This window comes from Gorilla gorilla, chromosome 2 (assembly GCF_029281585.2).
Source record: "Gorilla gorilla gorilla isolate KB3781 chromosome 2, NHGRI_mGorGor1-v2.1_pri, whole genome shotgun sequence".
Taxonomy (NCBI): domain Eukaryota; kingdom Metazoa; phylum Chordata; class Mammalia; order Primates; family Hominidae; genus Gorilla; species Gorilla gorilla.
In genome coordinates, this window is record NC_086017.1 from 203,800,814 (window position 1) to 203,819,486 (window position 18,673).

General features: G+C 39.7%; 1 long non-coding RNA gene across 1 annotated transcript in view; it reads right to left on the bottom strand.

Moving 5' to 3' along the window:
• LOC134758125 (uncharacterized) overlaps positions 1 to 18,673 on the bottom strand; it is a 54,815-nt gene that overhangs the window by 6,299 nt on the left and 29,843 nt on the right. The window contains exons 2-3 of the long non-coding RNA XR_010133031.1: positions 13,245 to 13,378; positions 4,310 to 4,432 (exon numbers count right to left, since the gene is read on the bottom strand). This is a non-coding gene — a long non-coding RNA (uncharacterized lncRNA). The remainder of the gene's footprint in view (positions 1 to 4,309; positions 4,433 to 13,244; positions 13,379 to 18,673) is intronic.

Sequence of the window (18,673 nt, forward strand, 5' to 3'; positions counted from 1 at the left end):
TTTACTTAGTAAATACATCCAGAAGTTCTTGTTGAAGGGCTGGAAAACGATAACTACACTAAATGTGTTGCTGCCAATAAGAAACCTCCACAATGTGTTCCACACAATGCCTGATAGATGTGATACAAGTGTATTGTTCGTGTGATGAATAATAACAAAGCTCTATTTTATTAGTAGTGCTCTTACTTGATGAAAAATCTTCATGGTTTATGTTTATATTCAAATCTCAATTCACATAGCAGCTATGGCTACCCAGGGAAAGTGAAATGCAGAAATGAAACAATTAGCTATGTTATTGGTTCCAAAAACCCTGCTTTTTAAAGGGGAGGAAAAGAGTAATGAGTAATTTAAGCCAACTAAAATTAAATAACAGCAAAAGAATGCAATAGCATAATGGACCCCACATGTGTATTGACACAAGGGTATTATCAGCAGGGACTTGGAGGTCATAACCAATTGCTGATAGTAGACAGTACTGATACTCTGCAGCTTAAAAAAAATGACAAATGGATTTGTCTATCTGATAGCTTTTTTAAAAAAGTGTTTCCACAACTTTTTACATTTTTTTTTCTCTAACCATTTGCCCTAGCAAGGTGACTACGGGACTGTAAAGGAAGCAAAGAGTTATAGTTAGAGGTGGAACCAAGACTGCTGTTCTGCCCAGAGGGTTCTCTTGCATACTGAGCTCTAGGCCTAGGGTTGTGATAATATGATGCTGATGCTGCCAGCCCCTTTCAGTCACTTAAAATCTGTCTCAATTTAAAGTATCAGATGAAAATGTTTTTCATCTGATCTTAAATTTATGTTTATTTACCATGACTGACAAACTTCTTATTTAACCTCTCCAATCGCTTCTAAATTTATTCATTAAACATTTTCCCCTTCTTTCTGAAGAATCACAAGCTATTAATAATTAAAAAGTAGTAGCTGTTATAAAAAGGATGCTGGAAAGATTGAGATGTATCCTTGGTTTCTTATTCTGTGAAAGAAGGGACTTTGACAAAACAGTCTATAAGGCCCTTTCCAGCCCTAATACTGGAAGCATCTGTGTTGGGCCAGCAGTGCTTCTAGGCTATCCCATGGAATGCTGTATTCCTTTTGGAATCAAAGTCAGTCAGACCTGAAAGGAACACTAGAGTTCCTCTAGCCCAACTCCTTTAGTTTATAGATGAGACACCTGAGCCCTAGAGAGGGGAAGACTTTTGAATCTGAACTTGGAACTGCTAGAATCCAAAGTCAATACTTTTAGCCATTATCCGATATTGTCACTTTAGCACCTTCACTACACTTTACTTCCACATGTTGATGAAGTGCAAAGTATTTAAGTAAAAAATAGAAAATAGGTTGAAGTAAAAAAATAGTATTCTACTAGGCCCCACTAATACCACTCAACTACTGAATGAAGAAATACAAACCCCGTCAAAATGATCTCCACCTACCTGCCTCATTGCCCCCTCTCCCTTATATCTTTTTACTTGTTTATCTCATTTTTATTGCCTACATCATGCCAACAAGCCAAGTTGGCAGATGATTCAGGCTGTGATACAGAGGAAGGGATAAATACAATCTCACAGAGCTACAAGATTGGCTATAACCTTGGGGCTCACTTTTTTTTCTGGCTTAGGAAACTCTTATTTATCCTTCAAAACCCAGTTAAAGTGTTTCACAAGAAGCCTTCTCTTAATCTTCATAGCATTTTCAGTATTTTTTATTTCTGTCTGCCATTTATTTATATATCTGTCTCTCTATAAAGGCAGTGCTATAGACTGAATGTTTGTGTTCCCCCAAAATTCATATATTGAAACCTGATTCCCAACGTAATAGTGTTTGGATGTGGAGACTCTGAGCAATTATTAGGTCATGAGGGCAAAACACTTATGAATAGAATTAAAGCCATTATAAAAGAGATCCCAGAGAGCTTCTTGCCTCTTCTGCCATGTGAAATTACAGCCACAGACTGCTTTCTATGAACGTAGAAGTGGGCACTGACTAGACACCAAATCTACCAGCAGCCTTGATTTTGGACTTCCCAATCTTCAGAACTATGACAAATAGATTTCTGTTGTTTATAAGTCATCAAGTTTGTGGTATTCTGTTACAGAATCCTGAATAGGCTAAGACAGGTGTAGTATTCCCATCACATAGCATTGTGCCCAGCATGTAGCAGGCATAGAGTAATTATATTCTAAATTCATTAATGAAGCAGTCAATGAGTGATTAAATGAATGAAGTTTGAAAATGTTCCAGAACTTTTCAATTTAGCTGATTCACTCTTCATTATACCCCAGGAGCAAATAAAAATGAACTTTGAATAGCCGTGCTTGTTCTGCATTGGGTAGTATTATCAACACTGTCGGTGTTTCCCATCAACCTGCTTTATTCTTGCTCTTTTCTCCCCAAATCTCCAAGTTGGAGAAAAAAAAGTTCTCCACTTCTGGCTTCTTAGACTTTGGCCTTTTTTAGTCTTACTTTCTTCTCCCTCTGGTCTTGGCTTTCCCATCTCCTGAAACACCCACCACCACCACAAGCAGCGCACACACCTTCCCACCACCACCACAAGCAGCGCACACACAATCCTCATTAATAATCTCCTTGCTTGGCTCCACAGACCTCCATGAGCTGAGCTAGTATCCTGACTTGGTCAAGGAAAGGAGTGCTTTAGAAAAAGAAATGCATGAATGATAAATATTCTATTGATTTTTATTTTCCAGTTTCAAGCTCTGAATGTAGCTGAATGTTACTGTTTGATCCTTTTACCCACTTCCTTTAGTTTCCTCCCAATTATTTCTTCTTTTAAGCAGGGAACTTAAAATACTCCAATTCTTGGTTTTCTCACTGAACAGAGGGCACTCCCCGCTTAAGTGAGATGTTAGCTTCCATGGCTAAATATAGCAATCATCTATCAAAAATTTTCCCAGAATATGAAGAGACACTCTACCTTTCTAATAATGGATGTGGTTTTTCTCACTGAACATAAGTATGTTCAAGAAACACATTTAAAAAGATGATGTATTCTTGCAGAATACATTACTGTGCATTTGTAAACTCTATTTTCACATTGATGCACATGCCAAATCACTTGCTATTATTACATTCAGCACTATTTGCTCTGGATGATAGTGCCAAAAGACTAATGTCTTGTAAGTACAGAAAGCAGACACTTTTGGGCAGCACAGATGGAGGTGGGAGAATTGCCAACAGAAATGGTGCCTTTTCTCTACTTGGATTATTTTTGTTGTTGTTTTTTAGTTGTTTTAAAGCATGGAGATCATGCAACAAGTATTACTTAGGCCCTGAATAGAGAACCACTGGAATCTGAATGCAACTAAGCTGGAAGGAATGAGAGAGAAAAAAAAAGAAAGAAACAGGATAGTTCATCCATCTCAATGATAAACTGAAAATCAGAATCAAGAAATCAACACTGAGAAAATGAAATAAGCTTATGAAATTGACTGAAATAACTTTGTGGATTATATATTGAATAAGATTAAAATGTCACCATTTTATTGTTATAATGACGATAAAACAGTAAACTGCCAAGAGAAGAGAATGGCTTGTCTTTGTGTGGCATCAAAGAATTTATCAAAAAGGCAGCATGATAATTTAGGAAATCAAACTTCTTTCTTAAGCTGAAGGTAGCTCCTAAAATCCATTATAAGGTATGTAACTGGTTTACATTTATGTTCATTTATATTATGAATTCCAAACATTAAATTTAACAAACCAAACATCCTAAATTTTGCCTATCATTATGCCTGGTACTTTATATCTACTGTATTATTAAATCCCCATAACAATACTGAAAAGGAACTGAGGCTCCAAGGTCTATTATTTGCCCAAAATATGCAGCAAGTGAGGAATAGAGTCAAAAATGCAACCGAACACTTGCAGAATTTAAATTATTGACCTTTGTACGTGCCTCAAGGACATATACTTGGTAGGTGAGCCATCTTCCACCACTGGTGTTTATATAAACTTGTGCTACAGGAACCCAAAGACGGAGAGAGAGTGCATTACTTTCCCAGCCAGGGAACATTGAAAAGCCTTTTCCATGAAGTAGAGAAAGCCATTCCTGACAGAGGTTTCAGCATTAAAAGGCTCAGTGAAGACAGTGTAGGGTGATTTGGGGAAAAGTAAATAGTTTAGTGTTCCTGCAATGGAAGAGTAAATAGTTTAGTGTTCCTGCAATGGAAGAAGATGAGGAGAAAAGGTTGGCTAGATGTGGATTGAGGAGGAAGCCTTAACTCCTGGGATTTCAGTTGGACACAGAGTTTACCATATCTGAAGTTTTGACTGTTTTCATGCTTACCTGTCATGTCAGATTTAGCTCCTTGCCTGCAAAGACTGAATCTTGCATGAGTTTTCCACCAGATCTTCCCTTCCCAGTGCAGCTCCTTTAAGGGTTCAGCCTTGGCTTCCCAAGCTGTTGAGACTGCAAAATAAATATGGACCACATGCAAATTTAGATGTCCATCCTTTGACTCCACTCACTAAGCAATTTGCTCCTAGATTGTCTCTTTTTACTTAGCCACCAGGTTTGTCTCTGACTTGTGTTAACGACCTCACTTCCCTAGTCAGCATGATACCAGATTCAACTTTCAGCTGTGCTTTTTATCTCTCTTCCTTAATTCCATGAGTTCTTAAAGAACCTTCAGGATAACAGCCCTTCCAGCTCTACCTCTCCTGGCACCTCTGCTCCCACAGAAATCCTGTTGGCTCATCTCTTCCAACTGCTCTGCCCTGGAGGTGAGGTCAAGAGAGAGCTTGGCACAAAGCCTGGTAAGTGATATGTACAGTTGATTAACCACTTACTCTATATACTATGCCCTTTGTCTATACAGTTGTACCTTGGTGTCTATAGGGTATTGGCTGCAGGGCCTCCTTTGGATACCAAAATCCACAGATGCTCAACTCCCTGATATAAAATGGTATAGTATTTGCATTTAACCTATGTACACTTACTTTATTATCTCTAGATTACTTATAATACCTAACACAATGTAAATAGTTGTCTTACTGCATTGTTTACAGAATAATAAGACAAAAATTCAATGTTCACTGCATGTGAACATTGCAAATGCAATCTTTTTTTAAATATTTTTTATCCACAGTTGGTTGAATCTATGAATGTAGAACCGATAGATACGGAGGGCTGACAGTATTATTGTCAAGTTTGCAAATGATTATTCCTAAGTTCACAAGGTTAAACAAATCAAGTAAACAGAGCTTTAAAAAAAATGGTTGAATTTAACATGTGGATGGATTCAGTAATCATTGGTGGATTGAATTTCAACACTTCTCTCTCATTGCAATTTTGGATTTAAGGTTTTATTTTATTTTCCTGTTTAGCTTTTCATACGTTACTACTACACTAAACATGAAAAATAGTTTTAATTTGAATGCTCATAAAATTGTGCCAAGAAATAAAAAATCTACTGAATGTCTATGCTCAAGAGAACTAAAGTAGGATAAATACTACCTAGTAAACCCTTATTATCTCGATAATATGCTAAGATTTGGGTCAGTTTATCAAAGCACTGGGGTGAATATTTAAATGAACAGTTGTAAAATTTTATATCACAAAAGGACATCAACATTTCCATAATCCTTTAGCTCTTGACATTGTTAATTGATCTCAGTTAAGTCAGCAGATCTGGTTAATACTTGTTTACATTTGAGAAATTGTATAGTGCATATTAGAAATGACTATTTGGTAAAAAGCTAGGCACTCAGAAATGCTAATTTTATCAATCTTTGAAATCTAAAAATGAGCTTAACTTGTATTTTCAATTCAGTCAACAAAAGGTAGTTATTATTAGCAGCAATGGTATTGCCAGCTGAGCCTAAAAGAGACTTCACCACTGCAGCCCCAGATCCCACCTTTCCCATTCTTATCCTCTCTCCTACCTCCTACCAAGATCCTCCGATGGTTCCCCCAGATGTAGCAAGTTGTGTCACGCCTCTGCGTTTGTCCATGCTGCTCTCCCTATTTGGACAAACAGTGTGCCCCTTTCTCTTTCTACTTCACTCAAACTTTAGTGCAAATGTCAGCTCCTCTAGGAAGCTTTTTCATATCCTCCAGTATGATTTGATGTGCTCAACCTGGGCTCTCATAGAACCTTGAGCATTTCTTGAGCATGATGACTTAAATTGCTGGAGAACCTTTGCCCCCCACCCTTTTAGGCTTCAAGCTTTGTGAGAGAAGCACCCATAATTGTATGAGAAGTGTGCCACACCTCGCATTCAATAAATACAGTAGTTCCTCCCTTATCCATGGTTTCAGTTTCCAGGGTTTTAGTTACCCACAGTCAACCAGGGTCCAAAAATATTAAATGGAAAATTCCAGAAATAAACAATTCATAAGTTTTAAATTGCACCCAGCTCTGAGTAGTGTGTTGAAATCTCCTACTGTCCCACTCCATCCTGCCCAGAACATGAATCTTCCCTTTGGCCAGCATATCCATGCTGTATACACTACCTGCTTGTTAGTCGCTTGGTAGTCATCTCTGTTTTCAAATCAAAAAGACATGGCATATATAACATTGAGGACTATCTGCAGTGTCAGGCACCCACTAGGGGTCTTGGATCATATCCTTCACAGATAAAGGGGAATTACTGTATTAGTTGGAGGCAGGAAAGGGTGAGAATTTGTCTTGAAGGAAAATCAAGGCTCAGAACAGGTATGTGGCTTGCCGTGCATCACAAAGCTGGTAAATGGCAGAGTCCCTGGAGAATCCATTCCTCTTGCATTCCAGGGCCAGGTCCTATCCACTATTCTACACTTCTCTCACTGTTGTCAGTTGCGGGCTCTGGGTATTTTTAAAAGAGTAATGTCATAAATACACACACACACACATACACACACACACGTATATATTTGATGAATATCTTAAAGATTTTAAATAGAAACACTTAAACCTAGAAGTGAGTTTATACTTTGATGAACACTTACTTAGACAACTACGTAAATACACTAATTCCCAAATCACTAAGAATATTATAACAATCAAGTGAAGAACAAGAAGTAACTACTTCCAAAAACAGAATGGCTTCTTATATTTAAACCAGGGAGAAAGGTGAGCCTGTGATTCAAAGGAATATAATCAAAATGAAGATAGGAGAGTTTTTTTTTCTCATCCAAGCCAATATATTATTTATCAAAATAAAATGAATGATTCAGTATGGTTACTACTTTTCTAGGGTCACTTTGCCAAAAGCAAGACAATTATCAATGACATACACACAAAATCCCAAGTGTTTGGAAAAATCACTGTGGTAGGTCATTCTGAGCCTGTATTCATCACGAATTACAATGGCACTTGTTATTTGAGGAGAGGCTGGCTTTCCAGTTGCTCAGAGAAATCTATTACATATAAGAGACTGGGTGAATTGTGAGATAACTGTAGACTAGCGAGTGAGGTTGTACATGGTCAATCATTTAAGTGCCTCCAAATAGCACTCTCAAAGTTTCACAGTATTGCCTTCACAGAGTTAAGCTGGCTGCCAAAGTGACCCACAGAAACTCTTTATCCAGTTCTTGCCTGCTGTACTCTCCAATCTGCCCTCACAGGACCATGCTTGGTGCCCAGGGTCAGTTTCCATTTCCCTGCCTCTAGGACATTGCTCACCTCTGGAATGCACCCATTCTCAAACCATCTTTGTTTTTTGTTTTTGTTTTTGTTTTTCTTCAAAATTTTTCATAGTCAGCTACAAAAGTATCTCAAATACCACATTATAGAAAAAAAAACAAAAAAACACTTTCTGGTTTCATCAAATCCTTTTTACTCTTTGAAGAGTGTGATTTGGGAAAAAAAAAACAACTCTATAAAGGACTATTTGTTGAATGAGTGGTCCCTTCTAATTATTTATATTCTTAATCACCCCACAGTGAGCTTTTGGAGGGAGGTGGCCCTGTCATCTCTGGGTCTTTCTCAAAAGTGATAAAAAGTGATAATCCTTCAGCAAATGTGTCAAATGACTGTCAACAATCCTGCCATTCAAGATGATGCAAATTATCTATGTGATTTTCCTGTTCTAGATAAAACTGCTAGGGATATTCCAAAGCTGTGGAGGCCTACTCGGAACCCTTTGGTAGAAAATGTCTGAGAGGCTACATGGCTAGAAATGGGAAACATGCCTAATGCTCCCTGTAGCATCTTGGGCTGGCTCACCATATTCCTGCTGACTCCTAGTTCTCTGAGTCAACCGCACATGAAAGTGGAGCTTTGATCCCAGCATCTTAAAAATCCTCCAATTGGAAAAGAGTCTGTTCTCTCTAGATGATAAAAGTGAAATTGCACCTCTGTGAAATGTGTTTGCAGCCAGGTGCAGGGCTCTGCAGGAGTCAGCTCTGGGACAGACTCAAATCTCTCTCAATAGCTACATTTAAACTTTCCATTCCAAAGTGTCTGAAACTGAGCTGACCAAAGCAGCCCAGAAACCTAACCCCTGCAACTTGGGTCACACAATGTGTCTTTCAGCCACTGACATCATTTCTCATTATGGGCAAATAAGGAAAAGGTCCAGTTTTCTGTGGATGAAGATATGTGACTCTTACCAAAGAGTCACCTCTTACTAAAGTTGCCCAGCTTCAGCTCATGAAACAATTATCCTTAGCACAATGTAGGCCACTACCCACCTTAAGCTCTGGACTGTAACCCTGCCCCTGACTTTGTCTGCACGTAACTGTGGATCTGCAGTTTTCCATAAGGTAAGTAGATCATTAGCAATATTAATGACCCACCCACTGTCTAAAATGCTGCCTGACACATAGTAGGCATGCAGTAAATATTTGTTGGACAATCTACGGAATGGAAATTAATTAAAATGTGATGGATTTAGCTTTACAGCTCTTGATCTCAGAGGAAAGGCACTCTGTAAATAAGGATCCAGCACCATTAGCATTGATTGGCTGTTATTCAACTCCATATTGGGAGTTTTATAAACTTGTAAATACAGTCTGTACACTTAGAGGCCCAGAGGAGCTGTAGAGACTGCATTTACATCCCATGGAAATGACTTTTTAAATAATAATAATGGTAATGATAATAATAACCCTTTTTATGTGTTGGGTTCTTTTTAGTTTGCAACACACTTTCACATCCATTATCACCTTAAGTCTTCCCAACCCTGTGAAGATATCGTTACCTACTGGTTAAAAAAAAAAAATGGACTCAGAAAAGTGGCATAACTTGTCTAAAGTCACACAGCTAGTAAGAAATAGAACAGTATCTCAAATTTCACTTTTCCCACACCAAAAAACAACAACAACAACAACAAAACCCAGGTAGCATTTTTTTCTACTACATGGCATCTACCTTCGAATGGATTTATTTTTAAAGAAGGAGAATTCAGCCAAGATCATTTAGTTTTTGATTAGACAAGTCTCTATAATAACTCCACAAAAAATATCTTACTTCTAAATGAATTCTTATTAAACTTGCTTCAGGATGAGTATGATGTTACTCTAAAATCAGAGTCTGTGTTAGAAAGGACCTCAAATATCATCCATTCTTTGTTTGTTCAGATATTTATTAAATTTGTACTTCATGAGGTCCACACTCCTGGAGAAGAGACAGGACACAGAGATGTGTCTGTCATCGAGAATTCGTGAGATAAGGACACGGAACAGGTAACAAATGACTATAATATGAGGCAGAAATTGTTAAGCATCATCCACAAGTCAAACAGGTGACTGGCAGGTGAGGAAGAAACACTAGCTTCCAGCAGAGGAGTTCAAAGAATGCTTCAGGGAGTTTGTGCTGGCCTAAAAAAAAAACGAGAATTGGAATAGTGAAGATAAATAAGAGAAGAGAGAGTTACGGAAGCAAAAGCAGCGTGAGGTTGCCTCATGGGTGATAGAGGAACTGGGTTCTTAGAGTATAGAGAGGAGTGGTGTTGGGGAAGGTCAGAGGCAGAAGGCAGAGGCCCTTGAATGCCAGGTTCATTTACAGATGGGGAAACTGGGGCCCAGGGAGGGAAGTGACTCCCTCTTTTGTCTTTCTTTCATATACATTTTAAAAATTGCATCTGCCAGTATCTTCTCAGCCATTAAGGAAAACTAGTGTCTTGACTAACAGAAGCTAAAACATGATCTGGCTATTTTCTGTCCAAGTACAATACTGTTAAATGTAAAAAAAAAAAAAAAAAAAAGCTATTCACTTAGGTCCACACTAGGGTCACAGGTGTGTTTTCTCGGGGAACGCCATTAAGCAAGCCATCTCTGAAACTAGTGAAGTAGTAAGCCGCAGTAGAAATAACACGGGGGGTAGGGGGATGGGTAGTTAGGAAGTCAGGAGACATGGTCTGTCCCTTTTGTAATTGGACAATAGTTTGCTCTGTAATGTTGGTCAGGTAGTGCCCCTTTTAACTTTTTTGGAAGAGAATAATACATCTCAGTATTATTCTTGCTCAGCATTTACTATATAATACTTCCAGGGTTATATATGCTTAGCATATATTAACAAATTTATTGTGACTTAATGGATGTGAAGTTGTCTATAAACTATAAATTGCTAAACAAACTAGACGGTCCTAGTATAATCATTATCATCTTGTTACTCGTAGGTTCAGCATTAATCACAAAACAGACCTCACAGATCATTATTTCCAAGCCTTCTGATTTCTAGGTGAGGAAACAGGTCTAGAGAGGCGAAAATGACATGCTCAAGGTTGCACTAGAAATTAATAGAGGTTGAAACTAGAGCCATGACTCTTAACACCCAGCCCTGAAGTCACTCTACCAGAACCAGAGGCTGTACTGTCATGTAACCTTGCAAACAAGGCCTATGTGGGACTATAAGTCTTTTTAAAATGATATTTTATGTCTTGATTAGAACATGGTAAAGTAAGCATTTTGCACCATTCCCACTTAAATGAAAAAAAAAAAAGTAGTCATGCAGGTCAAATGATTTGGCTAATTTCTAACAAGGAAATATGCATAAGAAGGAAACAGCAGAAAGTCAGCTTCTCCCTGGAGGTCAGTCTGCTCAATGAGACAGCATTGCAAATTCCTAAAAACGACTGCATATTATTTTCCAAATCACCATGGCTCTCCTCCTCAGAACCCTATATAATACAAATCCAAAGATTCTGACCTAAACATTTTATTTGAAGAATTCCGTGACTCCACTTGCAGTCGCTGAAGCCAGGCAGAAGTAGGATCGGCAATTCCACGCGGCTCAGTTGCCTTCTCACCTGCTCTGTTCTGATGGCCTTGACATTGGCTCATTTCCTAGTGACTTTGACAGAACAATCACTTCTGTTTAACCTTGCATTTTTCCTGCTACCATATCATATGTAATTTTACTCCTTGAAATAGAATATTCACTTTAGTACAAACTCAAACTTTCTTGTCTAAAACCTTTTGAGGCCATATGTGTTTCAAGAATTTATACTTATTTGTATTTCAGAAAGATAGTTCAGTGTCTGTCTTACTATATTAAAAACACCCCAGCAGGATCTGGGGCAGGAACCCATCATTGAAAGCTTTCGTGTTTCTTCAGAAAATATATGAATATTCTTAATAAGTGGGCTAAGTAAAGAGTATAAACCACTTCACATAAGGACAGGACAAGTTTTGTGACCAAGAGCATTTGCTATACATTTACAGAAAAACTATCATATTTCAGAGCATTTTGGACTTCAGAATTATAGATAAGGGATTGTACACCCATACAACTACTCAATTTGTATAACTACTCAATCTAATCAACTACCATTGGTGACTCCATTTGTCCCTCTAAGAGAGTCATCAATATTAGTTGACTTGTATTGAGCTGATTTTTCCTACAGCCCTTTATGTCTTCATAATGAAACACCACAGAAAATAAAATAGATGAAAAGTGTCATTAATTACAAAAAATTAGCCAGTCATCATAGTGCGTGCCTGTGGTCCCAGCTACTCAGGAGGCTGAGGTGGGAGGATCACTTGTGCCTGGGACGTGGAGGTTGCAGTGAGCCAAGATCATGCCACTGCACTCCAACTTGGGTGACAGAGTGAGACCCCATCTCAAAAAAAAAAAAAAACAAAGTGTCGCTTGTTCTCACTCATAAGTGGGAGTTGAACAATGAGAACGCATGGACACAGGGAGGGGAACATCACACACCAGAGCCTGCTGGGGGTGGGAGGCAAGGGGAGGGAGAACATTAGGACAAATATCTAATGCATGCAGGGCTTAAAACCTAGATGACGGGTTGATAGGTTCAGCAAATCACCATGGCACATGTATACCTATGTAACAAACCTGCACATTCTGCACATGCATCCCAGAACTTAAAGTGAAATTAAAAAAAAAAGTCATTATTGATAAGTATTTTTGCATCTTCTTCCTTTCAAAAGCAGTGTCTTTGTTGCTGGCAGTGAGAGCAAGTACCTGCCTTCATTTAAATCATCAATGTGACCAAGGACAGAGGATGCAGGCTAGTCTGAAGATGGTCATCGCTATGGACTGAATTGTGTATCCCACCCAAAGTCATATGTTAAGGCCCTAACCACTGATTTGACTGTATTTGGACATAAGGCCTATAAGGTGGTAATTTAGGTTTAGGTAATGAGGTCACAGAGGTGGGTTCCTGATCTGATGATATTAGTGTCCTTATAAGAAGAGATACCAGAGTGTACTTGTGTGCATGCGTGCATGCACTCTCCCTCCCCCTCCCCCTCCCACACACCATGTAAAGTCACATTTTACCATCTGCAAGTCAGGAAGAAAGCCTTCAGCAGGCACCAGCAAGCACTTTGCTCCTGGACTTTGTAGCCTCCAGAACTGTGGGAAATAAATTTCTGTTGTTTAAACCATCCACTCTGTGGTATTCTGTTATAGCAGCCTGAACTGACTAATACAATTGTTGTTAGAATTCTGTTTCTCGGACTGGCTATATTTGCATGCCCTATACACAGTCAGAAGTCTTACTCATGGTTACATTTATTGAACACTAAGCTCGATGTTGGGAGGCCTAAATTCTAAACTTGACTCTCTGCCACCAACTAGAAGTGTGAATCGGGACACGTCACTTCCTTTCTCAGGAGCTCAGTTTCTCAATTGTAAAGAGAGTTATGCCCTGGATAATCTCTAAGTTTCCCTCCTGCGATGACTTTCTAAGCTGCTGGGAATTTAATCACATCCGGTTTCCATTTCCCAGTAATGCTTTTTGGCAAGGCTAGGAAACAACTCAAGAATCATTTATGCCGTCCCTTCTCATCACTCTACCGCCAAGACAATTTGTGTTGCTCTCACACTTACCTCTGGGGTGTTAGCAAAATCAATGGAGCTCTTTGTGTTTCTCAGATGGAAAAGCTTCTCATGAGTGTCCTTGTAACTTGATTGTGGTTAGAGCTGCTTCATGCATTGCTGATGGCCTGCACTTCTGAAAGGTGCTGAGGTAAATGCAAATTACAGCAGGGTCAATTTTGGGATAGGAAATAATTCTTCCCAAGATGCCCATCTGGTAATATCCCATGAGGTCAGGAGGCAAAGATTAGGTAAATATCATCCACTACATCTATAAACTACCTTCGCAGCAGTGGCCAGGTCAAGAAAAGAGACACAGAGGCATGACAGTGGCTTCTTCCATCAAAAGAGCTTTTGTACTGCTTTTGCTTTTCCCCTTGCTTCTGGCCAGGGATGCCTAACACTGTAATTGTTTCTGGGTCAAGTTGAGGAGTGACTCCATTCCCTCTGCCCACCCACAATGTATTACCAATTTCCTACATACCGTCCCCAGTTCTGATCTTCAGTTCTTCCTTGTTCTTCCACCCCCGCCCCCAATCCCCAAGTCTGACTACATTGCTTTCTCTCTTCTCCTCCTCCTAACACATCAAAGGGATAATAGCTCCACAAGAGGAAATGTTTAATTTTACCATCTAATCAGTACCCAAACTGAAATACAGCTGATGTATCATAATTGACATGGCCTGCACCATCTTGAAGTCACATTGCCATGTTCTCAAAATATTTACAGAAGTATTTCTGCCAGAGGTTTCCAATTCTTGCTGTGCATCAGACTCATTGGAAAAGCTTATTAAAAACACAGATGTCTAGGCTAAATTGCAGCCATCCTATACCAGAACCTGCAGGTGAAGAAGCCCTAGAATATGCATTTCAACAAGCTCTATAATACTCCTTAGGCAATTAGCCTAATATTAGTCATTTGGGAAATATAATGTTGTTTCTTGCTCATAGAAGCAGAAATCTTATGTCTTTAATCTTGATTTTTTATTAATTATAAATCTTTGTTACATAGAATAAAAATATAATTCTACTACTTTAACAACCGAAAAACATAAGAACATTGGAGTGGATCATGAAACTCTAAGAAAGACTGCAGCTGGGCTCAAGAACAATGAAAAAGTCACTTTCCAGATGTTTTCTATTTCATATCTTGAGGGGCTTCTGAATATTGATTTGGCTTTTCCGTCTCACCTCAGACAGGATTTCTCCTCTCCTCAGTAGCAGAATGTAACCGCTGCAATTTCCCAAGTGTTACATATTTCAGTCCATATATACAGATAACTTTCTTTTCTAAGGCCAAATTCTCAGGGAAAGATTCAAATTGGATTTGAAGGTATCAAGTGTCCACTTTACCCAAAGTAAACACACACACACACACACACACACACACACACACACACACATTCATATTCTCTCTCTTTCATGAACCATGGTGCAGATTCTATTAAAGGATTTCTGAATCTCCCATATTTGCATCAAGTGGTTCCTTTGGCTGCTTATGATAGCTGGGGTGAGACTGATGTGGAAGCTCTCTAAGTCACCCTATCCTGTGAGTTTGGTGGGTAGCAGCAGTTCTCAGACAATTGTAGGAAGTTCCTACAAAGGGGCAGTTCTAGAAGAAAGTGCTAGGTGAGCAAAAGAAAAAAAAGGTATGTACTACAATATATTTCTCTTAGTGGCCATCATAGTGCTTTGCTCCTAATAAATGCTCAATAAATATTAATTAAATAGAGAACTGGGCCAGAACTAGTCAGAAGTCCTGATTTTAAATGACAGTACCAACAGTGATTAGCCATGTAAACATCAAACCTCTCAAGAGTTTCTTTATCTAAAGAATGGAGTTAACAGGCATATGAAAAGTTACTCGACATCATTGGTCATCAGAGAACTGCAAATAAAAACTATGAGACATCATCTCACCCGAGTAAATTAACATGGGTTATATTCAAAAGAGAGGCAGTAACAAATGCTGGAGAGGATGTGGAGAAAAGGGAACCCTTGTACACTGTTTGTGGGAATGTAAATTCGTACAGCCGCTATGGAGAACTGTTTGGAGGTTCCTGCAAAAACTAAAAATAGAGCTACCATATGATCCCGCAATCCCACTAGTGGGTATATACCCAAGAAAGGAAATCTGTATGTCGAAGAGATACCTGCACTCCCATGTTTGCTGCAGCACTGTTTACCACAGCCAAGATTCTGAAGCAACCTAAATATCCATCAACAGATGAATAAAGAAAGAAAATACGGTACACATACACAATGGGGTACTATTCTGTCACAAAAAAAGAATGAGCTCTTGTAATTTGCAACCACTTGGATGGAGCTGGAGATTGTTTTGTTAAGTGAAATAAGCCAGGCACAGAAAGACAAGCATCACATGTTCTCACTTATTTGTGGGATCTAAAAGATCAAAATAATTGGATTCATGAACATAGAGGGTAGAAGGATGGTTACCAGAAACTGGGAAGAAGGAGTGTGGTGGGGGGAGGGGAGGACGGTTAATAAGCACAAAAAAAAAGTTAGAAGAATGAATAGGACCTATTATTTGATAGCACAACAGGGTGACTATAATCGATAGTAACTTAAGTACTATACATTTTAAAAGAACTAAAAGAGTATAATTGGGCTGTTTATAACACAAAGGATAAATGCTTGGGGGATGGATACTCAATTCTCTATGATGTGATTATTACATATTGCATGCCTGCGTCAAAACATCTCATGTACCCAGTAGAATTCTGTACCCACAAAAATTTAAAATAAAAAACATTTAAAAAGAATGGAGTTAGTAATATGGTTATTTGGTGGATGGAAAAAATTCAAAATTATACATATACCCACATATATACACACACTTTTATTGATATGTAAAAGTATTGTAAACCACAAACAACTCTGTAAATATTAAATACCACTCTATTTTTTTTTTTTTTTTTTGGAGACAAGTTCTGGTTCTATTGCTCAGGCTCACTGCAATCTCTGTTTTCCAGGCTCAAGCCATTTTCCCACCTCAGCCTCCCAAGTAGCTAGGACCATAAGCATGTGCCACCACACCCGGCTAATTTTTTGTATTTTTGGTAGAGACAGGGCTTCACCATGTTGCCCAGGCTGGTCTCAAACTCCTGAGCTCAAGTGATCCACCTGCCTCAGCCTCCCAAAATGCTGGGATTATAGGTGTAGTCACCTCGCCCTGCCTTAAATACCACATTGAATCATGTAAAATATGTTTGGATTGAAATTTTCCAATTCATCATTAAAGTTTCATGTCCGTGATTTAATAAGATTACTTATTTATGGGAATGCCAACAGAAATCTGGAGTCTGCCTTGCTTGAAGGTACTTTATCAGAGTTGTCTCCAGTGTAAGTGCCGTACTTCATTAGGACCTACTAATAGGAGCAGCTACTGAACACTTACTACATGCAAAGCACCATGGTAAGTCCTTTACACACATTATCTCATTTAATACAAACAATAATTCTTTGAATTAGGTGTAAATAGTATCTTCATTTTACAAAAAAAAGAAAAAACAAAAAAAGTTGAAGCTTAGAAAGGTTTGGTAACTTGCCAAGAATGCACAGATAATAAGCAGTGTCACCTAGATTCAAGCCAAAATCTTCCCATAAAACAACTGTGTTGGAATTTGTCTATCTTAACATGTCATGGAAATTTCCACATTACCCAGAAACAAGTTATTGTTAATATTCTCCCTGTAACTAGCTTTAAGATACGATAAATTCGATAGTATCATTACAGCGAAGCCTTTTAAAATATAACACATTTTAACCTCCAGGCCAAAGTTGTAAGTGTTCTTCACGGAATTATGTCCTGAATCTGATTCTGGTGTATTCTTAATTGAAAAACATTGTGCTTAGACTAAAAGTAAAAAGTAAATAGTAAGGAGGGGCCAAGATGGCTGAATAGGAACAGCTCCATCTGCAGCTCCCAGCAAGACCGATGCAGAGGGTGGGTTATTTCTGCATTTCCACCTGAGGTTCCCAGCTCATCTCACTGGAACTGGTTAGGCTGTGAGTCCAACCCACGGAGGGAGAGCAGAAGCAGGGTGGGGTGTCGCTTCACCCAGGAAGTACAAGAAGCTGGGGACCTCCCTCCCCCAGCCAAGGGAAGCCATGAGGGACTGTGCTACCTGGCCAGGTTACTATGCTTTTCCAGTGGTTTTTGCCATCTGCAGATCAAGAGATTCCCTCGTGTGCCTACACCACCAGGGCCCTGGGTTTCAACCACAAAACTGGGCGGCTGTTTTGGCAGACACCAAGCTAGCTGCAGGAGTATTTTTTCATACCCCAGTGGCACATGGAACTGCAGCAAGACAGAACGGTTCACTCCCCTGGAAAGGGGGCTGAAACCAGGAAGCCAAGTGATCGGGCTCAGCAGGTCCCACTCCCACAGAGCCCAGCAAGCTAAGAAACCACTAGCTTGAAATTCTTGCTGCCAGTACAGCAGTCTGAAGTCAACCTGGGACAATAGAGCTTGGTGGGGGGAGGGGCGTCCGCCATTACCGAGGCTTTAGTAGGCGGTTTTCCCCTGATAGTGCTAAGGAGGCTGGGAGGTATGAGCTGGGCACGGAAAAGCGGCTGTGGCCAGACTGCTTCTCTAGATTCCTTGTCACTGGGCAGGCCATCTCTGAAGGAAAGGTAACAGCCCCAGGTAGGGGCTTACAGACAAAACCCCCATCTCCCTGGGACAGAGCACCTGGAGGAAGGGGCGGCTGTGGGCACAGCTTCAGTGGATTTAATCCTTCCTGCCTGCTGGCTCTGAAGAGAGCAGCGGATTCTGACAAGAGGAATTCTCCCAGCACAGCTCACCAGCTCTGCTAAGGGACAGAGTGCCACCTCAAGTGGGTCCCTGACCCCTGTGCCTCCTGACTGGGAGAAACCTCCCAAAAGGGGTCAACAGACACCTCATATAGGAGAGCTCTGGCTGGCTGCAGGCCAGTGCCCCTCTGGGACGAAGCTTCCAGAGGAAAGAGCAGGCAGCAACCTTTGCTGTTCTGCAGCCTCCACTGGTGATACCCAGGCGAACAGGGTCTGGAGTGGACCTCCAGTAAACTGCAGCAGACCTGAAGAGGAGGCCTGACTGTTAGAAGAAAAACTAACAAACAGAAAGCAACAACATCAACATAACGGACGCCCCCTCCAAACCCCCAACAAAAACCCCACCCAAAGGTCAACAGCCTCAAAGATCAAAGGTAGATAAATCCACGAAGATAAGGAAAAACCAGTGCAAAAATGCTGAAAATTCCAAAAACCAGAATGCCTCTTCTCCAAATGACCACAACTCCTCTCCAGCAAGGGCACAAAATTGAACAGAGAATGGGATTGATAAATTGACAGAAGTAAGCTTCAGAAGGTGGATTAAAAAAAACTCATCTGAGCTAAGGGAGCATGTTCTAACCCAATACAAGGAAGCTAAGAACCTT